Source organism: Protopterus annectens, chromosome 2.part2 (genome assembly GCF_019279795.1).
Source record: "Protopterus annectens isolate FY-2018-M chromosome 2.part2, PAN1.0, whole genome shotgun sequence".
Classification (NCBI taxonomy): domain Eukaryota; kingdom Metazoa; phylum Chordata; order Ceratodontiformes; family Protopteridae; genus Protopterus; species Protopterus annectens.
In genome coordinates this window covers 358,389,862-358,407,860 of record NC_056730.1, presented here as the reverse complement: position 1 = coordinate 358,407,860, position 17,999 = coordinate 358,389,862, and positions in this window count along the sequence as shown.

Sequence of the window (17,999 nt, the reverse complement as noted above, 5' to 3'; positions counted from 1 at the left end):
TGCAGGTGTCACTTCCAGTGCCACTCAACAGATGTTTAGGGCTGTCATGGAGGCACAGGCATGTTCCCATCGGTGCACTACACAAATGCTCAGTGTTGTGGATATGACAGTCTGACATGCATGACTGGCTCCACAGTGTTGCAGATTCAGTGGATTGGATGAATGACACTTTGGAATAAATAGTGTCTGTGATGGATCGAAGAGTGTCTGCCATGGAATGAGCAGTGTTTGGGATTGAACGTCTGCTGGGTGTAGGGTCAGCCACATCGTCTGCTGTCAACCAACGTGGCCATTCCTGATCATGCTCCCATAGTGGCAGTACTTCCACTGCTCCATCAGTAAGTGTGCTCTCCACACTCAGGCATGGCAGACCATTTAGTCATCGTCATCCTGGATGTCCCCGTGAAGGGAGCTCATCCACTGACATCTGTCACGTTCAGGTAGCAGCACTGCATCTGACCATGGGCAAGGATGTGCCAGTACAACTCCTGGCTGAGCCAGTTCTCATGGTCGGGGACAACAAAGATGAACTGCTACCTCTACCATGCATGGCTCACAACTGTCAAACAGACCAAGATGTAGAATTAGCACAGAGCTTGGCTATGCTCATGCAGATACTCACACACCAATTTCACCTGGAGGACCCCTGCAGATGCACACACAACAGTTACTCATTCTGTCTCACTGGCCATTTGTTGTTTTATCTCAATGTCTGCCTTCTTACTCACACACACTCAATGCCCTTTTGTGTCAGCCTAGGCTTCCTGCTCCCCCAAACAACACCCTGCGCAAGTGAGGATAACTGTACCATATCCCTGTTTTTTTATCTTTTGGATTCAGGGATATAAAAGTGTGTCTGATGCTCAGGGTGCATAGCTAACTTAGTGCTTAGTGTATCTGCATTTGTGTTGTTAAAGTGGTCATTGTACCTTTAATGTATATTGGCCTTGGCAAGTTGTACAGTTGATATCATCATAATTTCACAACATTATAGTGAACACTCATAAAAGTTGTGAAGTCAGAAACTGCAATGTGTATCATTACTTTCTAACTTCTGTATTTAATGACTTTCCAATATAAACGTATGGTGCACATCATAAGTCACACCATCATATTCAGATCTTAGGTTCATAGGTTCATAGGTTCATAGATTCATACTAGGCTATCTGCCCTAGGGCATTTATAAGCCTAGCCAGAGTATGTTTGGCTTTCGCACCCATTTTAAATTAATTTTGCTATGCCCTTTTTCGAGGTTCGTATACTGTGCCTCTGTCTAACAGTGACACAGAAGTGATACCCGGGATAAACCTACGATCTCCCATCCACTCATCAAGATTCCTCTTGAAAAGAGTCAATGAGGGACTCTGCCTAACCTGGACTGGGATTTTATTCCAGAGTGAAGGGAGCCTCTGGGTTATGAATCTGTCCCTCCAGCATGTCCTATTTATTTCAGTGCTGAGGTTCAAGTCTCTCGAGCATGTAGCTCGATGGGATTTGGATTTTTTGAGGTGCAGCATGTCCCTTAATTCCGGGTTGGACATGGCCTTATACGTCAGGCACAGGTCAGCTCTGAGCAGGCGGTATGCCATTGAGTAGAGCTGGAGTTTCTTTAACCGGGCAGCATATGGCATCTGTTTGAGCCCTTTGATCCTCTTGGTGAGGTACTTTTGGGGTCTTTCCAGTTGCTGCAGGTGTTTGGTAAGGTACATCCCAAAAGGGGCATTGTACTCAATTATGGGCCTGATGAGGGATGAGTAAAGAGGCACGATGACCTCCCCTAATCTAGATGTGAATCCCTTCATGATTAGGTGGGCTATATAAAATGTTTTTCTAACCACTTTGGCCATGTGGTTGTCAAATGAGAGATTGCTATCAACTTGGATCCCCAGGTCCCTAATTACTTCTTCTGTACTTAATGGATTACCACCTATGTGGTAATTTGTGGGCACTTTGTTTTTGCCAAAGGGATGACTATACACTTTTGGCGTTTAGCTTGAGGCCATGGCTCTGGCACCAGCTGTCTGTTTCTATGAGGCCCTTTTGGAGGATGCTTGTGTCGGCTGGAGAGTCGATTATGGTGCCCAGTTTGCAGTCATCTGCGAACTTGGTCAGCCACAGTCCTTCCGTGTTGGCCTGTACCTCCGAGAAATATATACCAAACAAGAGAGGTCCCAGGACTGAGCCTTGTGGGATGCCACTTGTAACTGGTTTGGAGTCTGACATGGCTCCAGCAATTCTAACCATGCGGGTTCTGTCCTTGAGCCAGTTTGCAACCCATCTAGTGACATAGGGGTTTATATTTAAGCTGGTGAGCTTATCTATAATGCCCGAGTGGGGTATTGTATCGAAGGCTTTTGCGAGGTCCAGATAGGCTGTGTGGACCACCTTCCCTTCGTCAATGGCCTTGGTCACTGTTTCAAAGAAGTCAACCAGGTTTAAGAGGCAGGATCTGCCCTTAACAAAGCCAAATTGGGTAGGATCCAGTGTCTGTAGGTCCCCAATATCTTTATTTATGAGGTCCATGATGATCCTTTCCATAGCTTTGCAGAACAAGCTAGTCAGGCTTATGGGGCGATAGTTTCCAGGGTCCGTTGAGGCACCACCTTTGTGGAGAGGGACCACTGTTGCTGTACGCCACTCTTTGGGTACATATCCTGTAGTAAGGCTGAGATTGAACAGTAGTTTTATGTTTGGGTTTAGCTCTTCTTGGAGTTCATGTAGGACGCAGCCTGGGACACCGTCTGGTCCCATTGATGCTGTGTTTTTTGTTTGGAGACGGCGGCTCCCACCTGAGCATCTGAGATGTCAGGGGGGCAGCACTCTGCTGGGATAGATATTTGCCCTTTTGGTGGGGATGGGGGAGAGAAGTTTGCGCTGAACCTGTCAGCTAGGATGTTGGCAATGTCTGTGGGATCAGTGTATTTTTTTTTCATTTTGGACTAATTCTGAGCATATCTGGGAATTCCCACCCAGGTTCCTAACATAACTAAAGAAAGCCTTGTGATTATCCTTAGTGTCCTGTGCAATTTTTCTCTCAAAGCTGGCCTTTGACGATTTTATGAGTGCCCTTAGTTTTTGCTAATACTGATCAGAGATGCCTTCCTTTTTGGGATTTTGCTCTATCATGTAGTAGCTTCCTCCTTCTATTGTATAGTTTGTTTATGGCTGGGGTCCACCAGACAGGTCGTCTGCCTTTGGAGGATTGGGTCTTGGTTTTATTTGGGATTGCATGATCCATGCAGTCCTGAAGGTGTTCATAGAATGCATTTATAAAGGATTCTGCGGTCTGGGCCGTATTTTCCACAGGCCGGGGCTTTGAAGGATTCCACCTCGGTTTTGAGGAGTGTGAAATTTGCTTTAGAGAAGTTTTTCACTGTGGTTTTCTGGGCAGGGGGTGGGGTCGGGATGTGAATATCCAGTGAGATCAGTTTATGGTCTGATCTTACCAGTGAGGGATACACTTCTGGTCTGGAGCATAGAGTCCCCATGTTGGTGATGATCAGGTCCAGTATGTTTTCCCCTCTTGTGGGAGTGGCAACAAGTTGTTCCATAGCATTTGAGTTTATGAATTCTAGGAACCTTTGGGCAAGGGTGTTGGAGCTAGAGTAATGCTCCCAATCTTTGTTTGGGTAGTTGAAGTCGCCCAATATAATGGTGTTCGGAGAGACCTTCATATTTTCCAGTGTTCTCACGAAGGCCGAGTGGGGTTCCTGGGTTTGGGAGGGTGGTCTGTAGTAGGCTATAAACAGGAAGGCAATTTTACCCACTGTTAGTTGCACATGGATAGTCTCTGATTCTTCGTGCTTTGCCACCAACCTGGAGGTGTGGGTATCTTTGATGAATATCGATACTCCCCCTCCTTTTGTGGTTTGGTCCAAGTTTTGGGGCTGAAAAGCATGGTATGAGGTATAACCTGGTAGTGCTGGGGTGCTCTCGGGACCCCTGAACCAGGTTTCTGTTACTGCACAGATATCGATGTTCTCCATGCTAAGGAGAGTTTCGAGTGTGTGCATCTTGAGGTTTAGACTTCTAGCGTTGAGTAGCATTACTCTTAGTTTCTTATCCCATCTTAGGACTGCATGACAGCAGTGTAATCAAATCTCATCAGAACAGTAATACAGTATAATCCTATCTTTTGTATGTACCTCACCAGACACATGCAGCAGCTGGAGAGACCACAAGGGTTTATCAGCAAGATAACACAGGGCCTACAAACCATGCCATGATGTATGTGGATAGATTAAAAGCCATGGCACTGTAATTTGTCTGGTATAGGATGATGTGACGTCTGCCTGGCCTCCAGGCCAGTGTTTGACCATGCCCTGGTGGGATGACTCCATATCCAAAAAATCTGATATAGCTGATGACATCAGCATTGTCTGTTGAAAATATGGTAATAACAGTGTCCCACATACTGCTGTAAAAGGCTCTCTGTAATGTCAGGCAAGAAATCTCACACACACACACACACACACACACACACACACACACACACACACAAACACACAGATGACTGCAGTGAACATAGAATCCCTACCTATGTAAGTACACAGACTACAGAATGCATTATGTAACACAAGTTCCATGGAACAAGTGTGACTTTTGCAAGACTGCAGCTGAACTTATAGTACATAACATCAGCAGGCCATGTGTGTGACAAAATGTTGGCAGGCATGCATAAGTTCATAGATTCAGAGGGTCATACGAGGCTACTGCCATGATGGCCCCAGATTCATAGGTTCATAGGAGATTACTAGGCTAATGGCCCTAGTGTCTTTTCAAGCCTAGTCAAGTTGTACCATTGTTGCCTTATAGAACAAAATATATAGTCCATATTTGTAAATCCGTGATCATCATTGGTTGTCCCTGTCTCAGAGTGACATACCCCGGAGTAAATTTTGATTTTCCACCCAGTTATCCAAGTTATGCTTAAATAGGGTCATTGAGGAGCTCAGTTACAAGTGATTTGGGAGTTTGTTTCATAGGAGTCACAATCTCTAGGAACCATTTCTGTCTCTCCGGCATGTCCTGTTGATGTCAGAGGCTAGGTTAAGGTCCCTACAGCGAGTGAGTCTTGTCCCATTTGATTGGCAGAGGTGCAGTATTTCCATTAAGGCAGAGTTTGAGAGTGCTTTGTAGGCCAGGCACAAGCTGCCTTTCAGCAGTCTATATGATACAGAGTACAGTGACAGCGCCTTCAGTCTGTCCATGTAGGTCACGTGTTGAAGTCCCTGGATTTTCTTGGTGAGAAACCTCTTAGGTCTCTATAGCTGTGAGGTACACGGAAAAGGGAGCAATGTGCTCTGTTATTGGTCTAATGAGGGACGAGTACAGTGGATTGATAACATCCTTAGTCTTAGATACTATGCCCTTAATTATTTTATTTATTTTACATTTGTTTACCAGGAAAGTGTGACTGGACACAGGTCCATTTTCAGCAGTGGCCTGGGGAGAAAAGCATCAAAAGATACAATACATAAGAAAACATTTAGCACACAATGCAGTAAAAATTAAAAACACAGTAAGTTATTGTTGTTGTATTATTCGTCTTTTCCCAGTTAGGGGTCGCCACAGCGGAACTCCAGTCCACTAATGATTGGCAGCAGATTTTTACGTACTGAGTTGCCAGCCCTGATGTACAACCTTCAACGAAGGTACGCCCATTCGCTCATGTCTCCACACAAAAGACGCTTTAGCTGAGAATCGAACAGGACATCATACTGTGAGGCGAAAACGCTACCACAGCACCACCACCGCAGTACTAAAAACACAGTCACAGTTCAAAACACATACATAATTTTTAAAGGATAAAAACATGCAATGTAGTAACGCTCTATAGCATGTGGTAATTGTTACTGGCAACAGGTAATGGTTGCTGAGTATATAATAAATAGGTCCTAGTTCTATATAATAAATATCTACAGTAGTGACAATATTTGAGGTATGATTAGAATAACAGTCTTGCCAGGGAACTGGTATCACATAACCATATCCTCATTATAATGCATTGTTATGTATTAACCTGGGGAGTAACAGGAGTGTAGTCAGTTGTTTGAATAGTGGGTTTTCAGGAGTTTTTTAAATTGTGTGGAAGAGCTATTAGATGTTATATGGCTAGATAGTGTATTCCAGATTCTTGCAATATTTTATTTATTTTACATTTGTTGACCGGGCTAGTCTAGCTGGATATATTTCCATTTTCAGTAGAGGCCCAGGGAGAAAAGCTCCACATAAATTTTAACAAAAGGTCAAAAATAGACAATCAAATTGACAAATCATCATAAATGGCGAGACAATAAAAAAAAATAGAACCCAATTACAGGTATACACATAAAAAAATCACAATTCTAAGGATAACAGTATTAGCTGTAATAACATCAAGAACAAGGCATAAAGCAGAGAGCAAAAATTGATTTATAGTGCAACCAAAGACATACTTACCAGCATCATTCTTATATTTGATGACATTTATGAGGTTCTGGTTACTAGATCTTAAGGGCCTAGTAGTAGTATAGGGTTGAATTAGATGCTGGAGTGCAGGGGTTTTATCAGGAAGGTAGTATAACTTGTGTGCTACTGACAATTGACTGAGTAGCAGTAGTTGAGACAGCTCAAGCCAGTTAAGCTGCTTAAGGGATAGATAGTGATGGGATCTATATGAGGCTTGAGTAGCAAACTTGGCAATCTTGTTATAACAAGATTCCATTTTGTTTAAATCAGTCTGGTGGAGATTAATCAGGACTGGGGAGGCATATAGGAGGATGGATAAGAGATGAGTCGTTGCTATTGTGGCTTTGGTTTGTTTAGTGATAAACTATATGTTCTTGTAGAGGAGTCCGAGCTTTTTGTTTACTTTCTTGATGGTTTGAGCTATATGGATATCAAATCTCTGGTTGTTGTCAGTTTCTACAGCTAGCAGTTTAGTGTGTGTGTTTGGAGTGATTTGGATATTTGCTTTGGAACTTAGGCTAAAAGTATCGTCTAGAGGGGGAACAACCTGGGTTGAAAAGAGTAAGTTTTGTTTTTTTGGGGGGATTAAGAATAAGTCTGGTGTTAGTGAACCATGTTTTGGCTAAAGTAAAGTTATTTTGGGTTAGGGTGTACAGTTCTTTTATTGTGGGGGAGGCACATATGAGGGCGGTATCATCAGCATATTGTACTATTGAGGCAGTGAGTGTGGAGGAAGAGAGCTGGTTGGTAAAAAGACAGAACAGCAATGGGCCAAGGATGGAGTCTTGAGGGACTCCTAAGGATACTGGTAACAGAGGAGACAATTAGTTTTGTCACAGGACTGCTTGCTGATGGCCTGATAAGTAGCTGTTGAACCATGAGATAGAGAAGGGACTAATGTTTAGGGTGGATAGAGTTTTGAGACGCATATTGTGGTTAACCATGTCAAAAGCTTTTGATAAGTCTAAGAATATGGAGAATACAAATAGGCCCTTGTTTCTGTAGTGGTTCACTATGTTAGTAAAAAACAGTAGTGCTGTGGTGGTGCTATGGGAGGGTCTAAAGCCATGCTGCTCTTTTGATAGGTTGTTTTTTTTTTTTTTTGGTGGTACTGCATTAGTTGAGTATGAACAACTTTTTCTAATATTTTAGATAAGGGTGATAGAATAGTGATTGGGTGGTAGTTAGGGAGCTCTAAAGAGTTACCTCCTTTGTGTAGTGGAATAATATGTGATGTTTTCTATATGGCTGGTACCTTGCACTCAGACAGAGACCTATTAATGAGAATAACAACAGGACAGGCTATAGCTTCAAGAGCTCTCTGAAGGAAATCTGCTGGTAAGTTATCAGCAGCCAGAGTGGTCGGTTTAAGTTTGCGAAGGAGTTTAGAAATAACCTTGGTGGACACAGAGTGCAGGGAAAAGTTGGAAGCATTGTTTTTTATGTCGGGGTGGGTCTGGGTAGTTGTCGGTATGGGATTACTATCATTATTTTGGGCATTGGCAAGGGTTTGAACAGCATAAGTAAAGTATTTATTGAATTGTGTGGGAATGTTATTTACTGGTTGTTTACTATCACAGGGATTGAAGTTGTGGATTTTCCTGGCTAAAGTGTAATATTAATTGTGGCCCAGAATCTTTGAGGGTTGTGAACATATTTTTCTTGCATGTTTTTGTAGTAGTTAATTTTGTCAAGTTTAAATTTTTTTGGCTTTGTTACAGAGTTCTAAGTAGATTAGTCTCATAGTAATGGTTTTGTTTTAGTGGAATTGTATCCAGGCCTTATCTCTGTCTTTCAATGTAGTTTTAGTTTCTTTAGTTAGCCATGGGGCATAATTTGCTTTTATTCATATGGTTCTGGAGGGTGCATGATAGTTTAAGATTTGTAAGAAAGTTGAGTTAAAGTACTGCACAGCTTCATCAAGAGACAGCTGCTTCAAGGGAGTCCAATTACAACATTTTAGTGCAGTGATGAAGTTATTAGGTATAAAGGTCTTTTTATTTCTTACGACTCTGAGGATAGGCTGGCTGATGTATTGGGATCTGTTCCTAATTAGATAGTCTAAGTGACCATCAACCAACCTATTAGGTAGACAACCAGATTGGTATGAGAGAGAGGGGTCAGATATAAGAATCCAGTTAAAAATGGACTTGCGGTAGGATGTTTTGTCAATTCTAGTGGGGGAAGAGATAAGTTGGGTAAACCTATGGATGTTAATGTAGAGAGAGAGGGATTGTGACTGGAGCAGTTAAGCCAGTCAATATTAAGGTCACCTTATAGTATAGTTTTTTCTGGAAAGGAGTTTGAGATCCAGTCTTGTAGGTTTTCCATTATAGTAATGTTATTACCTGGTGGGATATAGCCGCCTAAATATTTATATGTTTGTTGGGGTTTAGTTTTAATTTAGCAAGAATTAGTTCTACATTTTTTGAGTTCAGGGGGATTACCATCAAATAGTTCGATGTTGAGCTGATTTTGAAATAATATTGCCACCCCCTTCCCTTTTTCCACACTCTTTCTGTACATATAATATTGTAGCCAGGAGCTGTAATCTCATTATTGTGGTATTCCAGTTTTAGCCATGTTTCAGTTAGCAAAATGATTTCTGGTTTATATAGAGCTAGTAGGGCATGAAGGTCATGAATTTTATTTAATATACTTATTACATTCAGGTTTAGAAAGAGGTGAGAGGAGGTTGGTCTGTAGTATAGACAATTTAGCTTATCTAGGTTTGGGTTGGTTTGTGTACTGGATCCTGGATAAGGGTGTATATCACCACAGCATGAAAGTGTTTTAAGTAGGTGTAGGTAGAGTTTAGTAAACTTGTATATTATTTTAGCATACCTTTGAGAGGGATGGGAGTTATGTTTAAGTAACTGTTAATTGTGTAGGAAACAGATGGTATGGGAGGAGATAAGGTTGCATGTTGATATGGGGAAGTGTATTAGTTTTACAGGATTGCCTATTTCTTCTGTTTGCCATGGGGGTGGGGTGCTGGTATGAAGTTGAGTATAGTAGGCAGTGAGGACTGAAAGAAGGAGTAGAGTAGAAATTATGAAGGGATAGATTAGTGCTTTTAGTAAGTAGGTGTGTAGTGTATATAACATTGTAGGTTGAGAAGGAGGAGGGTGTGTATAAGGGGTCTTGTCTTTCAGCTTTTCCCGGTTAGGGGTGCCACAGTGGAACTCCGGTCCGCTAATGATTGGCAGTAGATTTTTACGTGCTGGTTTGCCGGGCCTAACGCACAACCTTCAATGAAGGAACGCCGATTCACACATGTCGACACACAGAAGACGCTCTAACTGATAATCAACTGTGCAACGTCTAACTGTGAGGTGACAATGCTACCGCAGCACCACCACCGCAGTTTTACTTAATTGTATGAGATGAGTGTAGTACTGGGGGGGGTGGTAGAGTGAGGTTCTATGAGGGATAACAAGGTGCAGTGTGATAGGATAATTTGGAGCATGGAGGGTGATGTACAATGATTGATGGTGAGGTTGTTAATTATAAGTTTAATTGATCCAGGGGTGGATGAGTATGGGGGTAGTGCAGGGGAGCAGAGTGAGCCCGAGCATAGTGAGGGTGAATGGAGCGGGTTGGGCCAGATCTGGAAGGGCTAGGAGAAATCAGAAACAGGTAAGTCAGGTAAAATCAATTGCCAGGAAAGCTAGACCAGGAAAGATAGAGAGGAACTGACTAGAGAGTACAATTGTGGATATGGGTGAGGGGAGAAGGGAGTACTGGAAAGGAGGTTTATTTATTTTTCTCAAAACATTTTTTATTAAATATATAAATAACAAGACAGTTAGAAGTTTTATACATGAACAGTAGGTATAAATAAACATATTTCAACTCATAGATGAGAAAACAATCCTTCAGGAGATTTAACATATTATTAAGTAATAAAGCAATATGCAATATGTACACTATATACAAGTTAGGCAACCTGGAAAAAAAAAAAAAAATTAACATTAACTATTTATTATATTTAAGACTTTTTCTAACACTAACTTTTTTAATGCTTTTTTTTTTGGACTTCTAACTAAGTGCCTTTGAGCATCAATATATGAAAAAGCCACTTTCTGGAAAGTAACCCAATTTAGTTTGGTTCGATCCAGCCAATTTTATATTATGTAAAGTTTTAGTAATGAGCAAATAAAAATGATAACATGAATATCTAATTTTGAAAGATGAATTAATGGAATATGAAGAATAGCAAGTTCCCAGGACAATGTAGACTTTTGGTACCCCATTTTCTGCAATCTGACTTTCAAAGAGGTCCATAATCTGTGAGAAAAATGACAATACCATAAGATATGTAGAAGGTCTGCTTGGGGGTGAGAACAACATGAACATGATGGGGATTTACTTGGGTTACATTTATTTAATTTGTATGGGGTATAGTAGGCGTCATTATTAATCATTAATTGTGTATATGATAATTTTTTAAAAGGGATAATTTCATTTGTATATCTAATGGCCAAAAGTTTCTGAGACTCTGACAATTGGGAGTTATAACTTAACCAAACATTTGATAAAAGACAATTATGGTCCATTATTAAGCTATTGATTAACTTATAAGAGTTTGAGAGCATTTTATCTGATGAGGAAAGTATTTTGATAATCGTGTCAAGGTTTTTCATTTGTAGTTCTATGTGGTCTAAACATAAAAACTTGTTTTTAATTATTACTCTTAGTTGACTAAGGATTGGTGAATAGTTCCAATTTACTTTCAAAATTTTACGCCAATCGGGTAAAGATAAGTCAAGATATTTCAAAACATCTCTAACTTTTAAATTTTTTATTAAAGGATATTTTGTTAAGTTAAAGGGTTTGTTGTCTATCATTATATTTGGGTTTAGATGAATTGGTTGAATAAGGTGAGAAATCTTTTCTAGATTACATAGTTTAAGTAAGGTTTGGAAGGCTCTAATCTTTTGTTTAATTACAGTAGACATATTTTTAATAAATAAACTATCCAAAGAGATAAAAGGAATAGCTTCTGGATTTAGATTTTTTGAAATGATGTAATTGTACCATAATTTTATCCATAAAGAATTATTTGTATAAGAAATATTCTTGAAATTAGATATGGTGAGAAGTTTATTAGATGAGATAATCAAATAATAGAGATATAGATTAGGAAGGCCTAAACCACCCTTGTCCTTCAAAATTGACAATCTGGAATAGGAAATTCTAACAGATTTAGGGAACCATAAAAATTTTGCCAAAGCTTTATTTACAGACTCAAAAAAAGATTTTGGAATTATCTAATCAGATGATGTGAACTGGTAAAGGAATTTAGGCAGAATGTTAATTTTAATTATGGCCGCCTTTGATAAAAGTGAAAGGTTTAGATGTTTCCATCTGTCCATATCAGATAATATTGAGTTCCATACTTTATTGATGTTATTTTGAAAAGAAGATTTATTATTGTGTTCTAAATTGATACCTAAATATTTTATACTATAAGTAAACTGAAAATGATGATCTGAAAACAAAAATGATTTATGTGCTAAGTGATTTAAGGGAAAGATATGAGTTTTAGAAGAATTTAAAAGATAATTCGAAACCGAAGAGAAGTAATCAATGGAGTTTGTTATTTTTCTATAATCAGATAATGGAGTTTGGAAGTAAATAACTAGATCATCAGCGAAAGCTGAAAAATGAATTTTGGTATTAAGAATTCTGGGGACATTATGAAAAGTATTTTGAATAATATATAACAAGAAAGGTTCTAAATAAATGTTAAAAAGAAAGGGAGACAATGGACAACCCTGTCTTGTTCCTCTGGTAATCTTTATAGGAGAAGAAAATTGACCATTAATGTAAAGTCTAGTAAACATATCTTTGTATAAAACTTTTAAAAAAATTATAAAGAATAAAGGAATATTGAAACATGACATAGTTTGAAAGAGAAAGTTCCAACAGACTCTGTCAAAGGCATTTGATGCATCAATGATCAGAGCATATATAGGGTTTGAATTTTTTTAATGAGATGAATGATAGACTCTAAGGACAGAGTATTATCCCAAGCATGTCTGTGGGACATAAAACCTGATTGATCTAGGGAAATAATTGAGGGTAAAATCCGTTTCAATCTGTTAGCCAAAAATAGATGATAAAATCTTAATATCTACATTTATTAAAGAAATGGGTCTATAATTTATTGGGTCAGATTTTTCTTTATTATTTTTTAGAATTAGGATGGTTTTAGATGTATTCCAATGAATATCTGAGATATCGTTAACTCTTATATGATTATATACTTTGAAAAGAAAGGGAAGAATTACCAATTTGAAAGTTTTGAAAAATTCTGGAGTAAAACCATCTGGACCAGGAGATTTTCCCAATTTAAGATTATCAATTGAATCCGAGATTTATTGTAACGATATAGGAGCAGAAAGTAATTTTTGTTGACTATCATTTAATTTAGGGAAATGTAGAGAATTTAAAAAGATTTTTAAGTGATTATCATTAACTGAATTAGAAGAACCTGAATATAAATCAGTATAGAGAGAAGTGAATAGCTGAATTATCTCTTCATCCGTGTTATATAATTTATTTTTATAAGATAAAGATGAGATTTTCGGTCTTTCAAAATTAACTTTAATAATTCTCGCTAATAATTTAGAAGGAACCTGGGCCCATTCTGAATATGAGGCAAGTAATTTTTGTTCAGCTAAAGAGATTATTTTGGTGAAGCAAAATTAAATCTTTCTGACAGTCGAGAATTTGTTTTCTATAGTAGGGTCATGATTCAGTCTAAGATGATTTTCCAAGGAAAAAATTCTAGATTTTAAGAACTCCTCTTTCTTAAAGTATTGCTTTTTGAAAAAAAGCTGCTTTACTAATAAATAATCCTCTTAATCTCACTTTACATGCAGCCCATTGTATGTCATAAGGAATGTCTGATGACCCCAGGTTATTTTCCATTTCCTGTAATATTTCTGAACATTGTTTGCAAATATCTTCATTTAGCAGTAAATTATTATTTAAAGACCACTTATTAAAGTCAATTTTATTTTTAATATTAGAGTTTATGTTTAATTTTAGTGAGATTCTTAAATGGTCTGAAAAGAATCTAGGTCCAATGTTAAAATCCAAAATATATTTTGAGATATAATCAGAAATTAGAAAGAAATCCAATCTGGACCACGAACGGTAACACTTGGAGTAATAAGTATAGATATCATTCTTATTTAAGACTTTAACATTGTGAAGTGGATCAATTAAATTATATTCCGTCATCAAATCATTAAGGGCCATAGTAGATTGATAATTATAAGTAACAGTGGAACGGGATCGATCAATTACTGGATTTATTACTGCGTTCCAGTCACCACCCACTATAATATGGTGGTCTTTATAGGATGTGAGAATATTATACATTTTTAAAATGAACAAATGTTGTGAATTACATGGGCCATATAAGTTTAAGACTAAAAGAGGTTTGTCCAGACCAACAATAGAAGTGGTAAATAAGCACCATCTCCCTCATTATCAAATTTCTCATCAATAATGTTCCCCATGAATTTTTGTTTAATGATTATAGCTACTCCTCTGGAATTAGATGAGTCACCTGAAGCTACTATCTTTTTGATCCACTTTTATTTTCTCTTTATTCCAATCAAGGCGTGGAATATGGGTCTCTTGAATAAAACAAATATTTGCCTGTGACTTAAAAATCAAATGAAATAATAATGACTTTTTGGCTTTGCCTTGAATACCTCTAACATTCCAAGAATCCAATATTATATCAACTGGCATATTCAAGGCATACAATCATTATTGATGCTATAAAGGTGAACTCAAAGTAAAAATCCAATAATACTTTAAAAAAGAAAAAAAAGAAAAAGCAGCATTTGAATATGCAATCGGGTCAACAAATATCATTTGCTGAAAAATAAAGAAAAAAATTTTTCAAGAGCAATAAAATGTATATTAATATCCTTTATCCTAACCCTAGTGCCTACCCACCAATCACCCTGTGATAAAGGAAGATCAGAAGTGAATAAGATAGAAGTTGTAATTATAAATAATAATAACATTGGATTAATATAAAAATTGCTCAAAGGAAGCCTAACACAAATTAAAACCAGAGTAATACTACTAAAACTATATACAAGACTAACTAAATTCAAGATGTCCAACATACTCAATCCCTACTTGAAATACTAAGCTAAAAGCTCCTATTATTAAGTAAAAATTATAGTGATTAAATGCATTTCCTCAAGTATTTCAAAGAAGAAAAAAAATAGAATAAATTTTGATTAACTAAAACAATACGGCATAACAAATATTACAATTAAAACAGAACATATGTTAGGTAATGTAAATAAATATAAAGAAACCCATCTAATTACACTATCATATATGTAAACAAAACAGTGAGAAATCTAGGGATAGTTGTATCATATATAAGGTGATGTTTTAGATATACATATATATAAAAAAGCCATAAACATTGCTAAACAGATAAAATCATGCACTATCCAATAAACACTCTTTAACGCTTAGTAACTTTTTCCCAGTAGTCAAATAGACAATAAGTGTGATAAAAAACTCAAATAACTATAGAATGAGCATTTAACTATAGTTCAAATAAAGCATAAACTATCCTCCAAGCGACCATACTCTAAAAAACAATTCAATATAGATGTAAGCTAACTGTCTAAATAGCAGTAATATAGCATCTGCTCACAATGATATATTATAAATTGAATAGATTTTGGTGCCATCTAATGTTCAAAGATAAATACAAATAAGAACTATTGGATAGTACCTTAAACTACAGTATGTACACTAGATTAAATGAATATTAATGTACTTTCATATGAATTTAAATAAATTTTAGAATACTTATACTAATGGCTCTGTTAAATTATATAGTTAAACTGTCCTTCTAAAATATAAAAGCAATACAGCAAACAGGATGTAAAAACACAGTGTTCATAAATATACTCATTATAACATCTAAATAGAACAAAAACAAGTAGGCTAAACTCAAAAAATCAAGGAGTTTAAATATAGACAGGTAAGTTTAGCTAATAACATTTAAAGATATCCATTCCAAGCATTACATTTGTGTAAAGGCTTTCTATAACAAAACCACCAACTGCAGTCCCCTAATCAAGCTTCTGAAAAAAATGCATGAATTTCTCAAATGAACAGGTGTACAGTGTAATACTTGTCTATTTAAACATTTTGGCATCTTTCAAGATAACATAAAAAACAACTTTTTGTAGGAAAATATATTCTCTTCTTTACCCATTTTCTGGAATTGTAATAAATGAAACTAACCTGTTCATTTGTTTCAAGAACAATTTCCATCCTAATGCATGAAGGTAACTGCTCGCTTTGGAGCGAGAGAGACATGTATAGGATCGCTGAATGTAACGTGTGAGAAAGATATATTTAAACTTAAAAACATCCTTCGCTTGTGAAGAGGAACACTGTAAATGATAGAAAGTCCTAATAAAACATTCCTGATGCTGAATACATGCTGAAAACAAGCGCAATTGTGTATGCGAAGCTGTCGTGCTTTCGCAACAAATGATGACGTCACCATCCATCTCAGAGAGTCTGTAGTGGGTGCGCGATCATGTAGAACAGCAGCTGAAGCTATGAGCAGAAGATTTTTCCTTCAAGAGTCTTGAGAGGCACGGTTTCTCCCTCCAAAAATCTTATGACTGACACAGGGGACTGTAATTTAAAAGCTTTTAAAAAAAACTAGTATACTGCCTTCACACAAAGCAAGGAAATGAAAGAAACATAACTATTTGACTGTTTTTAGCACTTATAGTAAATCTATAAATCTGAAAAGCCTGTCATAGCACAATATTATTTAAAACTTATCAGAATTAAAACAAAATAAATTCAAAACAAGTTATTGAAGTGAAATAGGATTAGGTCATAACAGACATGTACATCCTATATTATAAATATTGTCTGAAAAATAACACTTTTGTATTCCATTGACAGTAACATATTATGATACAGTGTCAGGAAGCTTTTTAAATGTTTTAAGAAAAATATCTTTAGCATCTTTGGGGTCTGAGCACACAAACCTTTTGTCATTAACTGTAAAAGACAAAGTATTTGGATAGGACATACGAAATCTTATCCCTCTTTTTATCAAGTCAGCACAATAGGGGGCAAGTTTTTGTCTATTTAATTTAATTTGAGAAGGAAGATCTTGGGAAAAAGATAGTTTGTGAGACTTCCATATGAACTGTTTTTTAGTTTTAGCTGTTTCCAGGATCTGGAAAGTATCCTGAAAGTTTAATAACTTAGTATAAATAATCCTTGGTGTGGAAGAATCTTGCTTTGCACGTAATGCTCTATGTGCTCTCTCTACAATTGTAGACTTTGAAGATGTTTCACAGTTTAACAATGTTTCAAAGATATTCTTAGTCACAGATAGCAAATTTTTACTGTCATAAGATTCAGGCAAACCACGAATAATGATGTTATTTCTTCGACTCCTGGCCTCCAAATCCAACAGTTTAGCTTGTATATCAGAAATAATCTTATCTTTAGACTTAAGGTCACATTCCAATGAATCTGTTTTTAACTCTAAAGCTGAATTTCTGTTTTCAATCATATCCATTCTATCATTTATTTGCTTTAAAGTTTTACTAAAGTCAGCAAATTGTTCTGAAAAGTTTTGGATAGCACTTTGGATAGGCTTTAATGCTACTTTTAGTTCGTCTAAAAGGAAATTTGAATCATTTAAGTCTTTATTACTTACTTTGGAAGTTTCAGTAGGTTGTTTAGATGTCCTTAGTCTTTTTGAACTGGAATCTTTTTCAGGAGAGAGCATTGAAGAAAATTTGGCCTTTGTAGGCTGAGTCTCCATGGAGTCGGATTTTGTAGCCATGCCCAGAGATGAACTGCAATTGACAGGATTTCAGGAACCAGGAATAGACTGGAGCAGCAGGTGTCCCAGCAGCAGAGAGAACAAAATTGTTCTGAGGTAAAATAAATCCCAGGATAAGAAGTCCAGAGTAAAAAATAATCCAAATTCATAGTAAAAGATTTATAAAATCTTTTAGTAAAAAAAACTGAGGAAAAAGATTGGTATAAAGTTGTAAAAAAAACAAAAGTTAAATAGCTGTGAGGAGCTCAAGGAGTAGGGACTAAACTAGTCGGCAGCCATCTTGATCATTCAAGAAAGGAGGTTTATTCAAAAGAGATAGAAAGTATGGGGGTGGGAGAGAGTGGAGCACATAAAAAGGCAGAGTTGTTCTGCTATAGCTGCAATTAATGGCTATATCCAGAAGTTTTAAGCAATGGGAGCAAGTGTACGTTGAGAAAAAATAGAGAGGAGTAGCAGAATGGGAGGTTAGTAGTTATAGTTAAGATATTTGGGTGATGAGTGGATCACCTAGGGAGCTTAGTGATGCACAAGAGACCACTGGTTGTGAAGGGTAGTTTTATTTCATAGTATGAGCTTTTAAAACACTTAAAATACAAACTTAATGTCTATTTTACTAAATGTCTAGGTATGTGAAACTTCAGTGGGAAGCAGGAGTGGGTTCCCT